At 42.0% G+C, this 20,608-nt stretch overlaps 1 protein-coding gene across 9 annotated transcripts in view; it reads left to right on the forward strand.

Annotated features, from left to right (window-relative positions):
• Positions 1-20,608, forward strand: part of LOC146544126 (uncharacterized) — a 66,119-nt gene that overhangs the window by 39,350 nt on the left and 6,161 nt on the right. Inside the window, exon 3 of one of the 9 annotated variants that reach the window (XR_014883904.1) lies at positions 1,440-20,602. The exons of the other annotated variants lie outside the window; for them this stretch is intronic. The gene's annotated coding sequence lies outside the window, so the exon portion shown is untranslated. Of the gene's footprint in view, positions 1-1,439; positions 20,603-20,608 lie in introns of those variants that run through there. 9 annotated transcript variants of the gene reach the window in all.

The following is a 20,608-nucleotide window of genomic DNA, read 5'->3' on the forward strand; positions in this document are numbered from 1 at the left end:
GAGTTGTAGTTTTAAACACTCCATATTAGAATGTCTTTTAAGGGAAAAATTTTCTCAAAATAATTTAATTTCTGTCTGTAATTCTAGGAAACAAGGAAAAGAAAATGTCAAGTTGGTTACTCTCACTGTGACCTTCCACAGTTTTAGTCTTTCAAAGAGCTCAGCTACTGGTGTCTGCTTCTAAAGGTGCAACAGAAAAAAGAAGGAAAAATGTCTTCTCAGAGAGGGTGGTGAGGCTTTGGACAAGGCTGCCCAGAGGTGATGTGGTCATCATCCCTGGGACTGCTCAAGGATAGATGTGGCACTGAGGGACATGGTCAGTGGGCATGGTGGGGATGGGTTGATGGTTGGACTGGATGATTTTAGTGGTCTTTTCCAACTGTAATTTTGCAGAGGCAAATGCTGTAATTTTACAGAGGCATATGACTGTGAGCTGCAGGCTCTGTTCCCATCATGAGCTAATGGGAGACATTCCTAGTGAACCAAAGAGAGATTAAAAGCTCCAGATGGCACAGGTGGAGGCAGGCCCTCCACGTGGTCCAAAGGTCATGCAGAGCTGGATGCAGGCTGTTTGGTACCATATCACATCCCAGAAGACCTGTGAGATATCACATCACTGCAGCTCTTCTCTGGGGCAGAAAACTCTGGGTACCTGCCTACCTCCTTGTTAGCTATTACTAGGATTTATACTGTCATCTGGGGAATTAGCTCAGATGGCTCTGGGGATTGGATATGGGACGTTATCTTTTCATCTTCAAGTCACCTCACAGCTGCTGGATGGGACTACAGTGTGTGTGACATGGTCTAAGGAGGAGGCACAGTCCCATACTACATGCCCGTGTACATACCCATGAACCTCTGTGCAATTAGTACTAATTGACCCTCCCTTTGGAAACCACTGTTGAGCAGCCTAAGTGGCCACATACACAGACCTGAATTGCTGTACATCTCTCTTAATAAAACTTGGGTATTTGGCTTGAAAAATCCATTTTGGAGCCTTGGTTTGAAAAGGTTAAGCACGCCCTGCAGCCAATTTCATGCCTTCCGTAAGTGTCAACATTTGGCTGGTCAAATAATTGGGCAAAAAAAGACTGGATAATTTCCAGTGAGTTTATAGGACAGATGCTCTGAAAGCCTTCTACCTCCCCCATCAGGCTGCCCTGCCATCTATATAAAAACAAGTAGATATAAGTGCTAATTAAAAAAATAACATCAAAGAAACAAGATAAAACAAGCTCCATCCTCTTATACTAGATATCTGGACTGCAATATAGAACCTTAAAAATACCATTCCTTGAAGTGTCATCTCTGTACTTATTGAGACATTTTGCCCAGCTTGGATTCCCAAGGCTTCCCATTCCATAAAAACACTTTTTTTTTCAAAGGCATCTGAATAAGGTGGTTCAGCATTCTGAAAAAAATGCTATTCTCTTTCACAGTTAATTTTGTGAATATTTTGTGGTTGCTGAAGGTAAGGAGAAAACAGACCTTGAAATTCACTATTGAAGCACAACAGGCACCCCACTCTGCTCTCTCACCTCAGTACATCGCATCAGGTAAATTATTTTGGGCATCATTTTGTTGATCAGCCTCACCTGGCACTCACCTGCAGCCTGAGCAAATGCCCCCTACTGTCCATGAGATTCAGAAAAGTCTTCCATGGAGGCTATGGTGTGACCTGGCCCTGACTTCCCTTTGAGAGAGGCAAAATGGACCTCACTCCTTGGAGTGAACCAGGCTGGATTCGATAGCGCCTGGGCTCAAACTACTGCATCTTTCATTGTGTTTACTCTGTTGCCAGTCAGGAACTCCAGAGTCCTGTGGTTTATCTGCAACTCCTTCAGCTCCTGACAGCATGCCTTGGGCAGATCACTTCAGTTCACAGCGCCTTTAATCCCTCTCCTTTTTCACACCAAGCTCAGGCAAAGCAGCTGATGGCCTTTTGCTCTGAGGGCTTGTTCCATACACTGTATTACTGAAGTGCCTGACAGATCTGTATGCTGCTATCACAGAGTTCTGGCTACTGTTTTATGTACACTTATTTATATATATTTATTACTATTTCATTTAATGTTTGTTCAGCTTCTGTTACATTTCTTTTCAAAGCAAATTGAAATATATTTGAAATTATTACCATTAGTACCCGTGACCAAGAAGGCAGTGTTACATACTGACATAGTTATGAAATTTCCTCTGTTCATATGAGGTGAAGGTTAATTTTAGACTGCAGGAAAAGTACCAGAGCCATTAAAACAGTATGGAAGAATGTTACCAGATGAAAAATTGTAAATTTAAACCATGATTTCAGTCATGTCTTTCTGGACTACTTTGATACTAATTTTTTTTTTTCTTGCCTGCAAGCCTGCCAGAGGTTTTCACAGCAATCACGCTCATTTCCAAGGAAGTCATTCTTTCTTAGCTTAGCAATAAGTGCTGTTTCTCAAGGTTTCTGAAGATATTGTGCATAAGGAAAATAGAGCTGATCCTATAGAAAAAAAAACATTCATTTTGTTCTTTTTAAAATAGTGGTATAAATGCTGATAAGCCATCATATTATCATGTTGGTACGAACACAATGTGCTGTGTTGTTTTGACACTTCTGGATGTGTTTCTTCATTCCCTCTGAGCTTTGTTATGTCACTGTCAAAATAGCTGCTGGTAGCAAATTTTATGACTTTATGGCAAAGGCTGCGGTGCCACGGAGATGAACAAAGGATGGATCAAATCAAAGACAATCCATCTTCCCTCCTCAGGACTGCACTCGCCCTTCCTTCTCTCCTTGGCAAACTCTGAGGCTCTGCGGCAGAGCATTGCACTGCTGCAGGAACCATAGCCACACTAGTGCTGAGCTGGATGCCTTTATACGCTGTTCATCCTTGTGAGGATACTCTTGATGCAGCTGTGATTCACTGGATCTAATTTAGCAGGGTCAGTGTACAGGAAATTGTGATAAATAAAGCTAGCTTTATGCTTGATGTTTTATCTTTTTTTTTGAGAGATCTCCCACTGATTTAAAAAGGATGGGTGGATGTTCATTGTTTTTTGAAACCAGGTTGCAGACTCATCTGCATGCATTTCCTAGTCACAGAGACCAAACAATATGATTTTTTTTTATCACTCCTGCATAAATGATCATCAACCCACATTTTCCTGCAATATTTAGGATTTCTTTTAAGCGATACCCACTGCACTGATTCAGGACAGACCCCAGGTACTTTTCCCAAGCAAGACAGACTCCCATAGTCTCCCCTTGGAACAGCAGCAGTGCTGTAGCCTCCTAAAAGTAGTTGTGCCTTTCCTTAAGCTGGCATGCAGGTTAAGAGGATTGTCACCTTTCCCAGCTGCTTTAGCCTATCATAGGGGACAGAGCATGCCTTCTGGGATAAGGCATAAGGAAAAGCAAAAGATAGATATAACTGAGAGGTAAGCCATGCAAACATATCTTCTGTCGTGAGCTGTATAGTGGAATACTGTGCATGCTGTTTCATTGTTGTGTTTGTCTTCTTGAGTTGGAAGTACTTAAATACAGAGATATAGAAAAGCTGGAAGTGTTGGCCAAGGACATTCATGCAAATGCTCAGCTGGTGGAAAGTGCTTCAGACCAGTCAGCAAAAAGTCCTTGTGTCCTGCAAGGCTTTTCTGCCTCTCCTCAATTTACATGTATCAACAAACAGCCTATGCATGAAAGCAAACCAAGTATATCTGGGGGATAATGATAGTCACATTAGCCATCATCAGTGAATGTGTGCATTTGTGAGCAGCTAACCAAAACCTTAATGCCTCCTAATGCCTGGGTACTTGCCTAGACTGCAGCAAGTCCCATCCTACAAAAGGCAGCTCAGCAAAGCAGGAAGGACTCTACTTCCCTCCATTTTTCAGCCCACGACAGATTTACATTGTGGAGTTATCTAGTTCCTTTTCTCTCCTTTCTCCTCACTCTGCTCTGCCAAAATGCAATTAGGCAAAGATTCTGCAGGCAGAAGCCGCTACTTGCCAGAGGACACATTTGAGGAGACAGCATATATTGAGGCTGCTTCAGGAGTGAAGGCTCTAACAAGGATTTAAAGGGCAACATGTTGCATTAACAAAGGTTAGGTGGTTTGCATCTGTCCTTTTGCATGTGCTCAGCTATTCCCAGGGTTGCTTGAGCTTCGGCAGTTGTTGCCTGCATTATTTTATCAAATGAAATTTGTTTGTGAGGAGGAAGGCGAGGATTTTGGTGCAGCAGTGGCTCTGGTGCCCATGCTCAGGCTGGTGGGAGCGGTGCAGGCAGCAGCTGTGAGTGCTGAGTGGAGCTGGGTGCTCCCGTCCTCGAGGTCACCTGCATGGTAATGGATGGAAAAAAAACAGCTGTCACGGCATGGGCAGGATGTAGTGAACTCCAAGAGGCATTATGGAGTGTCTGTGGTTTTCAGTAACTGTACCTTCAGTAGTTACTGAGTCCTGAGTAAAATATCAGGAAGATCAAAGACAAGGCTGCATCTCAAATGATGCTGAGAATATCCTGAGCACACAAAATGCACTGATTTCATTTCTGGAGTGCCAAAGAAGTGCTCGCAGGCTCACGTTATAACAGTGTTTGGTCAGTTGAAAATGTAGGTAGACAAATGACAAACAAAAAAATCACACATTGGAACTAGCTGTTCATTTCCTCACATGGAGCACTGATTCTGTACATGAGGAAGGAAAATCTAATGTGCATCCAGGTCTCAAAGGCAGTAGGCTTTGCAACAGCAGTGGCTGTGAAGGTCGGCTCCAGTACAGACCAGATATTGCTCTGGGCAGGGAGAAGGGATGGAGTGTACTAGAGTGTAGTATTGTTGGATCCTCTTAAAAATCACATTCACTTTGGTTTGGACTATGGTGGAAAAAGTATACCAAAGAAAATCTGAACTAATACTCTAGAAGTGTGAAAAGAAATTAAGACCTGACCTATTTAACTCACAGACATTTTTGTGGTGTTATATGATCTGGTGCAAATGTCTTAAACATTTTTAATATTAAGATTTATACAAACAATAAAACAATATATGCAGTTACTTTGTCAAGGCTGTAAGTTCACAATGAATAGAAAATCTTTATTTTCAGTGTACAGGTCAATTGCTGGCTGCCTGCATGCAGGTAGAAAATATGTTATTGCTAGTTGTTCAGTTAAAATCTAAGAAATGTGAAGAATTTATTGGAATCACCTTTCTACTGCTGGTGGCATCTCTAGTCCCTTGACTTTTTGACCTATTTAGCACTCAACTTTTATCCATCCTGATCTGCACTCCTCACATGCCAATTTTTAGAGTATCTGCAAATACAGATCGGATAGATTGAATTTCTCTTCTGTAGTATCCAATTGAAGAATACTGTAGGAAGCAGAGGAATGGCCATTGTTTTTATAGGGAACTAAATCTTTTGCAATTTAAGGTAAAGCTCATGTGAGAGGGAAATTTTGCAACCTTAGATGTACAAAAGCACTTATAGCTACAGACTGTAAACATCTAAGTCTTTTTCTGAAGAGCCATTTTAGATCTGGGTCCTCAAAAATATTTAGGCCACCAAAACATTTTGAGAATGTGGAACCTTTCTGGAGGCAAATGGGTTGCCCACAGGGGAAAATGCTATTTAATAAACAGGTGCAATTATCTACTTACTTGTGGGTTAGCCTTCATCCTTTAGCAAGCTGCCAGATCCTTGCCAAATGAAGGTGATTTAACATGTACCTAGAAAACATAAATTTTGGCTACTTATTCCTCCCTTCAGCATAGCTCTGCCCAAGCTGACTTACCTTGGAAACTGTAGGAACAAAGTGCCACATGCCGTTTGTACAGTGGTGTCATATGCACAGTGACTTGATATGAAACTTCTCACAACTTTTCTGCTTTAGGCCGGTTCTCTGTCTGTTAACATTCCTTGCAAATTCACTTGCCTGGAAAATCAGTGGAGCTATGTGAGATGAAGTTTTGCTTCTGCTGTAACACTGGAATAGTCTAATGGTTGTATCGCAGGACATTAGACAAATAACTATATGAGAGTGCCTCTGTGGAGGTAAGCAGAAAGAGAATTGTATAAATCAGAAATAAAAGTAGATAGAAAGAGCATCTGAGCTCCCCCAATTCCCACCACAGTTCTGAATTAACATTTTCCCCTACAAGTGCTTTAGAGCTGAAGTGGATCTGTAAAGATGGGGCATGAGTTTCAGTTAATATCCATTCCCTCATGAGCAGAGGTCTCTTTGCAGAACTTTTTCATCAGTAATAGTGTGGGCAGAGTCAAGAGCAGATCAGAGCATGGGAGACTCTTTCAGAGATGTCTCTGCATTTGGACTCCTCACCATCCTCATGAGAGCATATTCTGCTCTCAGTCCCTTCAGTAGGGATCTACAGAACTTATTTGGAAATTAAGGCAACATCTATGATTTACATCTCCAAATCAGACCAGGTTGTGGTCCATACACACTCTGTTACCAACATCTTCCTTTGAATTGCTAAAAGAGAGGCATCCTACTCTGATTCCAATGTTAATCCTTCACTAGTTTTTTCACTAGTCTGTATGACTTCAGTGACAGCAAAAGTCAGTGACAGTATTTGGTCAGAGCCTTGACATTGCCCCAGAGCTGCACAATTCTGTTGAGCAGCAGAGCATTACTGCCTAGCTAGCCAGAGAGTGCCTGACTGCTCTAAAAGTGGGGAGTGGCACTCAGTCCAGCTGCTGTTGACTCAGGAACCAGAGAAACAACTTCTGCTTTGGTAATTCAGCCTAGCACCCCTACATGCTCATCTCCTCTATGCAAGGCAAGGCTTCTTCTTCAGTGAAGAATCAGAGGATCTGACAAATTAGTCCAAATTAGTCCCTCAAGTCAAAGCAAAACTCACATTCTTGTGAAAATCAAGTGCTAAATCTGCTTTCTCCCAGCCCTGGTCAGGCAGCCTTAGCCCAGGACAGTTGATGTGTTCCCATCACATAACAGATCCGTACCTTCTTTTTCACTCTGCTCTGTGCCCATCCTGTTTATCTCTTCTGAACTGCATATTGTTTCCACTTTAACAGCTCCTGCCAGCTGTTTTCTTTTGGTACCTTTTATTGCAGATAGAATTTCAAGGGCTTCCAGGGGGAAGTTGCTGAAAGCACTGCAGCTCTCGGACTCACTTCAAAGTAACTTTCATCATTTTTCATGCACTGTTTTTAGGAGTCCTCTTCTGTTCTTTCCCCAAAACAGATTCTCTCAAAGATCACACTGGGAGATAGCACTATTTATGGCACTTCAGCAGGAGACATCATGTTTTTTGTCTGATTCGGACATATCCACTGTCCTGTAAAGGTTAACAACAGAGAGGTTTCCTCCCCCTCTCACTTGTATTTATTGTTGGTAGGATTTTTTTCCAGAGGAATGGATAGGAGCGAAGGTTACTGCTGGAATTTAGCCACCAGAAGCCTGAGGGTGAACTTTAATTTAGTCGAACCTCCCATCATTAAAGAGATTGCAGCTTCTGCACTGGACCGGACAGACCTATCTGTGGGAGGCCCTGGCTTCACACCAGTGCTAATTGTGGCTGAATTATTCTTACAAGCTGTGAGGTTTTGCTGCTGAACTTAGAGGAGAGATAACCCATCAGTTTCACAATTATCTCTGGCTGGAGAGCAGGAGGGAAAAGAAAATTTCTGCCTTATCCATGGAGAGCAGTCCACTGTCCTCATCGTGCTGATTTTGCCCAGGGCAGGCCTCTTGCCCTGAGCAGCTGAAAGATGTGATCTGAAGTGGGGCGGGTGGAAAGAGAACAATGTCTTGAAAATGAAGGGTTGAGTGGCTATGTTGGGTAGGAGAGGCTAGATCCAGCTGTGACATAAAGGGCTGTGACCCCATGATTTTGGTGCAGATACGCATCTCCAATTGGGATGCTTTCAGGAAGACCGAATATGAGAGCGGGATTGGAAGAGCTGCTTGTGGCACCATGTACTGTTACGTTAATCTTCTTGAGCAGCCTAGCGTGATTTGAGACACTCAAAAACCAACAAATGAACAAAACCACAATAAATAGCAAAAACATTATATATAGATCTGTGTATTTAAATCTTTCTGCTTGATAGATGTTCAAAATCCACCTGGACAAGACCCTGACTTTGAGCAGGAGGTTGGACTAGGTGGTCTTCAACAGTGATCGGTTTTCTATCTGATCTTTAAGCCACTGATACTCCAGTAATACAAAAGAGACTAGACCTGGCTTGGTAGGCTTGTGAGAGTTGTCACCATATTACCATCTGCACAGGACAGAAAGTGACAACAGTAGGGAACAGTGAAATAGTGAACAGCAAACAGTGCGGAGCTCTCCCTTCCAGTTTTACACCCAGATCTGAATAAGGAGTCATTGGCCTATCTCTCAGTCCTTGCGTCTTGATTCTTAAATAAATAAATAAGTGGAAAGCGACCTCCATTTGTCCCTGCTTCTCCACTATTCAAAGAAATGAGCTTAACAATTACAGAACATCTTGGATGTTATAGCTACCAAATGTTCCTGAATGATATTGCCCGCACACCTAGGTGGAAGACTGCCAAACACATCATATGTTTTATGTGGTATGTTTTTTTCTTTTAGCATGTAAGACTGAAGGTCATATTCAAGTTAGTTGCTGGACTTGTGCCTTTGGGATACTTTCTCTAGGTTATGTGAAAAACAAAAACAAACCTTTTCCTGAATTACAGCTGCAAAGAGAGGGATAGAAACTTTGAGCTGAGTTTGAGATGGTCTCCAAGCTGTTTGCTAGCATGGGAAGGTGGTGTTGTGATAGGATAAAGGAGAGGAATACGAAAGGAAGTCCAGCCTTCTCCGTGGGTTTGGAGCTTCTGCACTGCATTTAAAGCCTGATACAGAGTTATTGTGCGCCTCCTGGTAGTCGCTTTCTGGAGTATCTATTATACTATTGGGAATACAATTTTACAGCCTGCTTTGTAAAATACATAAAAGTTTTCAAATCTAAGTGTCAAACTGCACAGAGTTTTTTTATGATAATTAATAAGATGATGAAATCTGCATTATTCTGTATTTTTCCTCTTAATATAAACTCAGAGCAACCCACATTTTACTATTTGCCAGTCTGAAACAATCTGCTTCAGAAGAACCTGTGGCAGAAAAAAAAACACATTTTCTTGCTATATAATCTCCACATACACTATAGGATGCAGATTACTGCAACACTCTTCTTGCATAAATAAACAGTTGTGGGCAAAATATTTCACAAATGTTGATGAAATTCTTAGAAACTATAAGCACATATTACGAATAATGGAGGCTTCTCCCAAGGGAAGGCAACAGAAGTATCATACTGGCAAATCTATCACATCATTGGACTATGACAATTCTAAGACATTTTCTGGGATACACTAGTATATTAAAACAGGAAGCCTATGGCAATTGTAGAGACTCCAAGAGCTTGTAGCCTAAGGCTTACTGTGATTGCAAGGAAAAATGATCTTGTCTTCAATTTCTCAAGATACAAACCAAATGCTTTACAAATTGGTCACATTCCATTTAGCTCATATTAATCTACATCATGTTGCCTGGGGCATCAAAAACAGATTTTTGTTATATTTTTCTTTTTTCCTTTTAGACTAGATCTCTTTTTTTGTTGTTGTTGTGAAATATGCTGAAAGCTGTACAAGAGACAGTCCCAAACGTGCTCCTCATTACCAGTATACTCTGTACAGTAATGTCTATGCAATTGTACTAGTATGTTTTGCTTCAAGTTCATGTAAATCAGGCTTCTAACTTAGATCGTTTCAACTGTATTAGCACTGTAAGAGCTTTGGTCAGTACAAGAAATGATATTGGACAGGCCAGCATTGCTTTTTCTGACTCAGAAGATATAGAGATCCCTTAAATTTAACAACAAGCTCATTAACTGCCATGTGTAGAGACAGTTTATCATGAATTTCCAGCAATCCTAATGTAGATCATGCAACATGCAGTTATTCAGCCTCTAAAGAGCAATCTTTTGGACTGGAAGGTAAGCACTTTTTCTCTAAATAGCTTCCCTGTGAAGCACTGTGAAGCATTCACTGAAAGTTGAATTAAATATTTCAGACTAATAAGAAAGTTTTTAAATCATTTTAGGATTAAACTGCCATATTTTGTATGCTTGCAGGAAAAAAAATCATGCTCTACTTCATGCCAGGGATAATAGAGAGATCCTCCTAAGCTTGCCTTTTGGACAGTAAATACCTGACACAATGAGCTTACCTCCTGTACTGAGGAAAGCATTTCTTCTTGCTGTACCAGCTGGGATTTCTCTCTGGTGCAATCAGAGCAGCAAGACCTCCCTGTCAGAGGCCCTCCTCCCAAGCCTGGGCAAGTCAAAGATAGTCCTGGTACTCTCCTTTCTTACCAACCCTTCCCAAACCTCTTCAACTCGATGATACTCAATCAGGTTTCTTGATTGCATAGAAAATGACTTCTGGTGGAGGAGTGGAGTGCAGTTAGGGCTCACCAGCATGGGAGCACCTCTGCTGATGGTCAAACATCCCCTTTGGAGGATCCCAGGAGGCTTCAGGGAACACGAGTGGCTTTCCTAAGGTCCTATGAAACACATTCATCTGGATAACCCCTTAGAGATGGATAGGCTCTGATGTGGCCTTTAAGGTGAGTGCTGAAGTGCCCTCAGGCTTTTCACATGACCAACAACCCCATTTGTCCCTCTGGAGAGCTTGGTGGCTTACATCTGGCTCAGCATGGAGGGAAGCAGGGAGGTGTGTGAGGACCCAGTGCTCCTGGGGCAGCCCAGGAGGGGCAGACATACCCCCTGATTTCGTGAGCATTATTATATTTTTTCCATAATGCATCCTGAGACAAAAATTGACCAAAGGACTTGCCAAGCGGTAGCTGAAATCACGTATGGAGTCAGCACACCTTCACCCCCTTTTACAAGCCCTATCCTGACTGAATCCCCAGCCATCTCCCTGAACACTGGATGGAACAGGAGGGAAGAACCAGGCTTGTCCTGTGCGTGCTCAGCCCCCCAGTGTGACAAGACATATTTGCCTTAAACCCAAGCAAAGCTTTCACCTGCTCACTGCTTCTTGATAAAACCGCACGTGAAACAGTCATCACCACAGATATGAACAGATGCAGATAGGAAAATGGAAACATTATGCGCCTCCCAGAGCAGTGCTCCTGTCGCTGCCCGTGTCACATCTGTGTTTTTGAAGGGAAATGTCATAACATCGCTAATCAATAAGAAGAGTGACAGGACCATTTGTCACAAGCCATCCAGCACTGCAGCTGTTGTAGCCATCCTCTCCCTTGGCTGTTCAATGGGGAGCTGAGGAAAGGTCTGCTTGGTAACACCACATGGGCTGTGCAGCCACTGGGCCAAGCGAGTGGGCAGAAGGCCTGGCAGGAAGTATAGAGTTTCCAACAATGGGATGTAAAAGACACCAGACACCAGGCACAGGAGAGGGGGTGCTGGGTGTCGGAGGAGCCTGTTGACCTTTAATCCTCAGACCGCTGTTGCATATGCATCACGTTTGAACTGCAGATGTTCCTCGCTGCTCTGCCGGTCAGGGCAACGAGCTGCTGATCTTGTGATGGAGGAGGCAGGGCCCGGGGGGAAGTTAATGAAGACTTTAAGCTGTGGGTTGCAATTAAAACGCCCTGGCGGTGTGAGCATGGGGGGGTCTCTCGGCCGCTGCAGCTGCTCTGCCAGCAGTAATGGCTGAGGGTAATGGCCTCCACAATGAGTGCAGTCATGCATGCCGGGGGGCTGCTGGCAGAGGTGACAAAACTGAACTGCCCTTTCCCACCCATCAAAATAATTCTTAAATTAGGAAATTTATCTTAATCTTATGTTGTATCTGTAGGTTGCGCTGCCACAGATAATGCTTCACCACTTTCCTCTAGACAGTAAATCGAAAAAGAATAAATATCATTGGGTCCAGGCAGAGGGAAATACACCTTTTGCAAACCACAGCATGCTATCTCATAGGCAGAATTTGTGCATTGAAATGATCCTTGAAAGCAAAGAAAGCTGCCTACAGCAAACAGAGATTTACTTCTCTGTACTCTATAGCAGCCAATTAAAATAGAATCCACAAATCACTTACAATATCTGTACTCAACTGCCAGAATGCCTACAGGCTTATAATGATATAGACTCAAGCTCAGAATCCTGAGTTATCTCCATCAAGATACAAAAATAATATTGATCCCTCAGTGGTTCTTGAGTTCAACAGCAAATGCTCGTTTTGTTTGTTAACTAACAGTAAGGACCAGAGTCCATGCTCAGTGCCCCCTTAGCAGCAGTTGATGCCATCTGGAAGTCATGTCCTAAGGTTCAGGTTCAGATCTTGTTGCTCAAGCTGAGCAAGTTACAGCTAATTCTCTTTTTTTGCAACAAAGTTTCTTCTCAGTGAGAAGTGCCCTTTTTCTCTTACTCACTGTGCTTTGAAAAAATAAATTGTCAGCTCTGGCAGTATTTTGTTTCCAGAACTTCTTGTCCCAAAACAAAGCATTCCCAAAAGGTTGAAGTAGCCCATGTGAACATTTCTGGAATGGAATATTTTCAGTTTTCATTTGGAAATAATTTTTCCCACATGCAATTCATTGTCGCTATTCTCACACAAAAGCACATCAACACGTTTTCAAAAGACAAACTTGGACCAGAATGCTCTGATTTCATAACAGCAGAAAGTTTTGATTGACCCCAAATAACATTTTATCAGACCTCCATTTCACACAGAATTTCACTTGCAAACAAATGTTTTCATTTTGTTCAGAAATTGGGAAAAAACTTTTGCCTCATGGAGAGGTTTGGCTTGTCTTGATCTTACCAAGTTCACCCCACATCTGATTCTCCACTCTGATGCCCCAGCTCAGGGCAAGGCTCTGGCACTGCCTATCTCAACAGCCATCATCTCATTGCACAAGCTTACCCTTGCAAAACCACGTGTTGGTCTGCTGGACCTCACAGCCACCACAAAGGGCAAATTTATTAACGTTGGGAGGTCTGATGAGAATGCATAAAGTACCACACAAATTGTCAGGCTTGGATAGTTTGTCAAATTATTTGTCACTTCTCATCTTTTTAAACATCTTCAGGTCTGCAGGCATTTGAATTCTGGTCTGGTGGACCAAGAAGTGGTCATATTATAAGAAAGGAAATTCTGAAAAAAAGAAGTAGGTCAGAAAGGTTGAATTCATTTTAAGGAGTGATATAGCTTCCATAACAATATATCTATATCCTGCAGTATACAGTCCAGACTCCCATAATGCTCTTGTATCTCTTTTTCTTTCTGTGGTTCCAGTTCACTGAAGAATTTGAGCACGTGCTTGGATTGACAGGGCAAATGGTGTTATTGTGAGCATTTATTGTAAACCTATTATTTATCTGTTAGGATTCTATTCTTTTTTAACAGAATACTAGTGACTATAAAGTTTAATTGACCTTTTCACCAATAAATACATCACTGCTGGTTTCTATGGGGATTCTGCTTTTATCTGACAATGAAAATCTGAAGGAAATCTCTTTACTACACCCCTTCCTCTTCCTTTCCTCATCTCCTTGACCTCTCCTCATGAAACAGGATCCTGGAAGGAAAATACATGCAGAGGTGAAATGAATGCCTCTATATCTGTGTAAATCAAGGAATACATCAGTTAAAGAAATGGGGTTACGTTGTTTTAAATTGGCCATATGGTAAATTCTACCTCCCAAAGTCCTGACATGAGTGGAACTGGGATTTTATTCTGGGGCTTGGTCCCCATCTCATTTACACTGGGCTTTGATGGCATGCTCCTGCTTCAAGCTATTAGAGAAGGCAGCAGGATCAGGATGAATATATTTGAAACTGAGAAATGTAAACCAAAAACCATCAGTCATGGAAACATTTGATGGTAAAAAAGAGTATGCTTTGCAGATTTACATTTTTTTTACAAGGAATACATGATTAAAGACACTGGAGCCCAGAAGAGTATTAGTGAGAGTTTTGAAGGGCCAGCCAGCTGCATTAACCAGAACGGGCTGATGTGGCTCAAGACTGTTCTTGAATGGCATGCTTCCTCTCAGCTTGCTTGTCTCCCTGATTTAAGACTATCACCTGGCATACTTTCATTTCCCCTCCAAACCCTTCAAGCCAAAACCATTAAAGAGCAGAAAGAGAAAACTTGGTTTGAATATCTGAACCTTTCTGTTTAGTTAGTTCTGGAGGTAAGTCCAGAGGGAGAGAGGGAGTCCAGAAAATGGGAGGGAGTACTGAATCTGCCAGAGGGGAGAAAGGCACTACAGAGGGACCTGGATAGACTGGATCAATGGGCCAAGGTAAACTGTATGAGTTTCAATAGGGCCAAGCGTCGGGTCCTGCATTTCGGTCACAACAGCTTCAGGCAACCCTACAGGTTTGGGGAGGAGTGGCTGGAAAGCTGCCTGATGGAGAGAGATCTTGGTGTACTGATGGACAGTTGGTTGAATATGAGCCAGCAGTGTGCCCAGGTGGTCCAGAAGGCAATGGCATCCTGGCTTGTATCAGGAATGGTGTGGTGAGCAGGACTAGGGAAGTCATCCTGCCCCTGTGCTCAGCATTGGTGAGGCCTCACCTCAAATACTATGTTCAGTTTTGGGCACCTCAGTACAGAAAGGACACTGAGGTGGTGGAGCAGGTCCAAAGAAAGGCAACAAGGCTTGTGAAAGGCTTGGAGAATATGGCCTATGAGGAGAGACTGAAGGAACTGGGGCTGTTCAGTCTGGGGAAGAGGAGGCTGAGGGGAAACCTTATTGCTCTCTTCTAGTACCTGAAAGACGATTACAGTGAGAGCGGGTTTGGTCTCTTCTCACTGGTGACAGGATGAGGAGAAATGGCCTTAAGTTGCATAGGGTAAGTCTGGATATCAGGAAACACTTCTTTACAGAACGGGTTGTTCAGCACTGGAATAGGCTCCCCAGGCAGGGGGTTGAGTCACCATTCCTGGATGTGTTTTAATAACCGTTTGGATGTGGTGCTCAGGGACACAATTAATGGCAGGATGTTAGAGTTAGGGTAGTATGGTTAGGTTCTGGTTGGACTCAATGATCTTTAAGATCTTTTCCAACTTGAGCAATTCTATGATTCTATGATAAGTCCATCCAACCAGAGAAAAACAAGCCTCCTTTTCAAATCCAAGAGTTCATTAAGGAAATAGTTATAAGAATCTACAGCTAAGACAATATATTTCCACTATATTTATTTATTTATTTAAACCTCACTTAACTAGGCATCTCTAAGGTTTTCTAAGGATTTGTGCCTAGGAAAGGACTTTATTAGGGTGGTTGAGTAGGTAGAAGAAGTAAGCAAAAGTCTCTGTCATGCCACCATTAAATCATATGCCCTTCTGGATAGAATTCAATAATTTTGCACTGCCATGCATCTGGTGCTGTTCTGATTGCTTGAGAAGTAGTAAACTATCATATATATCATGTATGCAGATCAAAGACACAAGTAGCATGAGAAAAGCCAAATTGGACAGTGAAATTCCACTTTCTTTTAAATAATGATTACCACCCCAAGCAAATACGGAGCAGAACCATCATTTCCCATTTGCTTGTCCTATTCAGTAGAAGCAATTAAAATTAAGACCAACTTCCCTAAAGGTGAATCGGGTGGTGGGCTGCCCTCAGTGAAAGAAGCCTGTTCTAGTTGTTAATATGCTTCCATTAGAACAATATATCCTTTATGCACTGTGGGGTTGCTACATCACATGAGATCAGAAGAGCTTCTTCAAAAGTGGCATTTGGGGAAGATGAAAGAGAGATTCCCTCTTGCAACAAACCTTGCCTGTAACAATGACTGCTCCTTCAGAAGCCCATGGCTTTTCAGCAGCCAGACAGAGGATACTCCTTGGCAGTACAGTCTGAAAGAAAAGCAAGTTAAAATGACATGCCCTTCCAGAACCAAGAACAGAATTATTCCCTTTTAAGCTGTAGCTGTGATGCAGTTTCAGAGTGCTGGTATCAGTGTCAGATGAACAGACAGGTGTCACAGCTACACTGCTTTTACTGGAGATACCTAGCCGTGATGAGCACTGAGCAGACAAGGAAGATGGACCTGTAACCCATTTAGCCCTGCATACAGCAACTGTTTCCATGACAGATTTCGTACTGTGTTTTACCATCCAATTAATGGTGTCATGGCAAGCAATATTATTACCATGGCAATAATGGGCTGACTGCCCTAGAATGGTTAGAGTCTTCATCTAAGGGGAAATACAGCAGTATTTCTTCAGAACATTTAATGGAATATCTTTTCTCTGTTTCTCCTATGGACTGGGAATAATTAATATTAAATGTTGCTACTGCATACTTAAGCAGGTTTGACTAAACTTGGAAACACCTTTCCTGTACACAGTACTGCAGAGCAAGTACCTGATCTTAGCCCTGTCATAGAAAATGGCACCCTTTTCTCTACAAACTTAAGCGATATGACCCTGGTTTCTTTACTGAGCACCTGGCAGGCCTCTTGCTCTTGTGGAACAAAAATAACAAATTTATTTCTCTGCCAGAAGTGACTTGCTGGCTAATGTGCTTTAACACAGACATGCTATATTTTTGTACAGCTACAGTCCGGGTGGAGGTGGCTGAGACTCTCTTCAGATTAAGGCTGTCTCCTTTCATCATATTAACTTTAATGCACCAAGGTATTCCTAGGACAACTTATCTCTTCTTTAGCATCTTATTAGCTATGAAAAGAGGTTCTGCTAAGTGGTGATGACAACGTATGAAAGCTTTTTCTCATACTAGAGGAGCTGAATTAGAGGAGTGCTTCAAGATTGTACAACAAGGTGTGCAGCTGCCTGCCCTTGTGCCATGAAGGCAGGGAAGCAATTGCTTTAACTTTAAGCATGCAAATATTCGAGTGAGACTATGCAAGTCGGTAACGTTTTAATCACAGAATCATAGAATGGCTTAGGTTGCAAGGGACTTTTAAGATCATCTATTTCCAAGCCTCTGCTATAGGTAGGGACACCTCCCTCTAGACCAGCTTGCTCAAAGCCCCATCCAGCCTGGCTTTAATGTATGTGAAGACTTTCTGGATCTCAGAACTTGTTAAGAAAAAGAAATTCTCTGTGACTTCCTTTTCTTTCAGGCTACTTACCAAAATCTCATTTCATTAAACAACTCCTTGCTGTTCTGGCAAGTGACACGATGTGCAGTCTTGAATCCATGTCTGACTTGGAATTAGTTTTATTTTCATGCTCAGCTCCACTTCACCTCCAGAGATTCATTCTTTTTGTTTGCTCCTTTGTTTTTCTATGCTTCTCCTTTCTTAGAAGCAGCTCTGAGACTTGCAGAAACAATGTGCACAACCAGCAGAGTTCCTGTAATATTCAGATCTTCCACCTTGCCACAGCAGAAGTTTGCAAAATAGGCTACAAAACTTCATATTAAATCCTTTTTATTTTATTTTACAGTAATGAGAAGAAGAGATGAAGATGTTCAAAGACCAAGTAGTTCCTAGTATCAACCTGTTCTGACAAGTCAGCTAGTTTGGAAATAATCAAACCAGCAACATCATGCCATTAACTTCATTGAGACTGTGCCTTAACCTACCACTTAATCTCATTGATGTTGCACTAAAATACAAAAAACATTTTACTGTCCTCACACCTGCCTTTCATAGATGAGCACAGTTATTTTACATTGTGACTCAGTATCTTGCAGCCATGCTCTGGCTAGATACAGATTGCAAGATGATAACTACAGCTTTCCCTTGTCCCATTGATGTGACCTGGCAGTCTTAAGGACGGCACTGATTTCCTTTCTGTGTTCAGGCCCTATCCTGTGAAGTTTTCCTATGTCAACTTGAATGACCCAATAATGATACATCATCTTTACCAGTTTGCCCTGACTAGTGATGGCAGCCAGTCTCTGCAGGCAAGTTATGGCTTTGTGCCTTTCTCCCAAATGTTTCTGCATCAGGCAGGCACATAATAATCTATGAAATGTTTGTGCCAGTGTGGGCTTTAAGTGGGATGATAATGTCGTGGACAATGTACTATGAGAAGAGAACTGAGATAATTGAATTTAAAATTAAACACATGCCAAAACATGGCCCACAGTATTTTCAGTCTTGTTACAGAGGGAATAAAGCCTGAAATCTGAGAACTACTGGGAATCGTGAGTGCCAGTGCAGGATAATTCCCGTGCTTTGTGATCTGTTTTCTGAACTCTACTGCTTGCTTAGGGCTTAATGTGTGCCAGGGAAATCTCTAGACAAAGGCAAGGTGAACACATGAGCACCTGCTTGGCAGGGGCACACTCCCCTGTCTTGCAGAGAGAGAGCAAGCTTATCTTCTCTTTATCTTGGAGGATTGCTAACTCTATACCTGCAGACAAGCAGATAGAAGAGTCTAGAGAGAAGGACGCAGTAAGTAGATATTTTTGACAAATATAAATATTGAGGTATTTCTTTCATGTTGGTAACTTTTCTTGACTACCAATGTACATAACAGCTGAAGTGATAAGTTGCTTGACATTCCATGTAGGCAATTTCAAGGCTAAATTTAATGGGTATTATCCCTCTATCGCAAAGGAAAATGGAATTTGAGACAAGGCCTTAGCTGTGGATTGCATTTTCTGGCATCTATCTACTCTATCTTGACTCTTGATACTTTTAACAGATGTAGGAAATGGACAAAAAATACAAGAATAAAAGAAGTCTGCAGCACTTTGCTAACTTCAGCTACCACCTAGCACATGTCATGTTGTCGTGGTTTTATCTGAAAGAGGTACTCCTGGGGGCAACATGGAGAGATCATCACTCTGGAAGAGTAATTGATGTGCTTTCAGGTTGTATGACAGCACACAGGTTGCATCTGCCACCCTATGGCAGTAGGCATCAACATCTCCAGAACCACCTTCCCCATCATGGCATAGTCTAACAACTGAGATCAGGCCCACCATTTTGGCAGATTTTTGACATGCCGCTTGTGAGCAGTTTTCTTGCCTTCCATCTCCAGAAGATCCTTCAGACAAAACAACCTAATCTCAGTTAACTTGAAAGCAACTTTTTCAACCAATCTCTAATCTCCCATGAGCACCATAATATTGCTACAAAGCTCAGAAAAATATCCCCCAAGCTCTCTGAAATGGGTTTTAGAACAGTTTGCTCACATTGTTTTCCGCTTTTTCTGGCAGATTCAGCTCAACTATGAGTCCAGACAGAGATATCAGACTAATCACTAGCTCCTGGGAACAGAAAACTTCTCCTTTTTCCTTTGTCCCTATTTGCCTACCAGCCATTTCTCTTGCACAGGTTTCTCAGCTAGAAATAATTGGCAGCTTGCACAGCTTCTGTTACCGGAGCTTTTAACCCTCAGCTTCCCTGATCAATCTTTGGGAAGTATTCATCTCACTGCCATTCAAGTGATGTTTAACATCAGCAAATGAATATTTTAATTCCAGAGAAAGGTAAGAGTTTGGGCCCTAGATTTCATTTTTCCACACATTCAGAGTTACATGACGTGACCATGAGTTTTAGAAGAGATATTAGAATCCCAAGACTTCAGCAGGCCTTGATCAATTCACTTTACAAAGGTCTAATCCAATCAAGCTCCACAGCAGAGAAAACACAGGAATATATATACTGCCAGTGAACAGGACAGCAATAACATAACATTTATCTTGCTAGCAGAAATATTGCCAATGTTGCTAATAGGCAAAAAAATCGATATAGTATAATGTATGGGCACTGTATTGCTTCTGCTTTAGGTAGTAGCTGTGTCACTGAGCTGTCTCTTCCCCATCAGGAATGAATGGTTAAAAGGGCTTGGAGGGAAGGGGAGGAATATGTTGGAAGGATTTGAGTGTGCCTTTCTTCTGCACTCTAGGTCTGTAGGTCTACTCTAATCAGACTCAGGCTGTACGTTCCTATGCCTTAGACTAATTGGTGTGGACATGATCACCCTGCTGATAATCTTGTTCTTTGGGCATTTTTTTCTACTCTGGAGGAACAGGCTCTGTTATTCCACCCCAACATTGCATCTCTGGCTGATCTTTCAGATACTGAAGTATTCCATTTATGAATGTAAACCACTTGGGGTGGTGCTTTATTTGGCTTGTAAGTGATTACAGAAAGTACAAATTCATAAGCTAGTAACAGTAGGTGTTTTGTTTTCTGTCTTGGTATTACTTGCTTTACTTGCACACCAACATGTACAGCCAATAGGTCACATTCAGTTAGTGAGGTGAGCATCATATTAAGACATATTTAACTTTTCAGCTTCTTTAGAGCTGGATCAGGTGGAAGTGATTTTCAAGAGAAGCCCAGACAAAGCTTAATGCAGACATATGTCTGCAACCATAGCAAAATATTTCTGTCACTGTATGCTCCAAAGAGTAAAGCACACAGAAGAATCAATTTGTGAAGATACAATCAAGAATAAAACACTCAGCCCAAACCTTCTCGTAACTTCACTACCTCTAAGAGTGCCCAGATCTCCTGTGTAACCGCCACAAGGTTTCAGAGGTGCTCTGGCAGTAACTATGCACACGGGAATGTTCCAGAATCAAGTGCTCTCCAGATACATGAGAAACCAGTAGATAATAAAAGGGAGGCACTTTTATGAGGTTATCCATCTATACATAAAATCCTCTTTTGTAG

This window comes from Meleagris gallopavo, chromosome 6, assembly GCF_905368555.1.
Source record: "Meleagris gallopavo chromosome 6, MGAL_WU_HG_1.1, whole genome shotgun sequence".
Taxonomy (NCBI): Eukaryota; Metazoa; Chordata; class Aves; order Galliformes; family Phasianidae; genus Meleagris; species Meleagris gallopavo.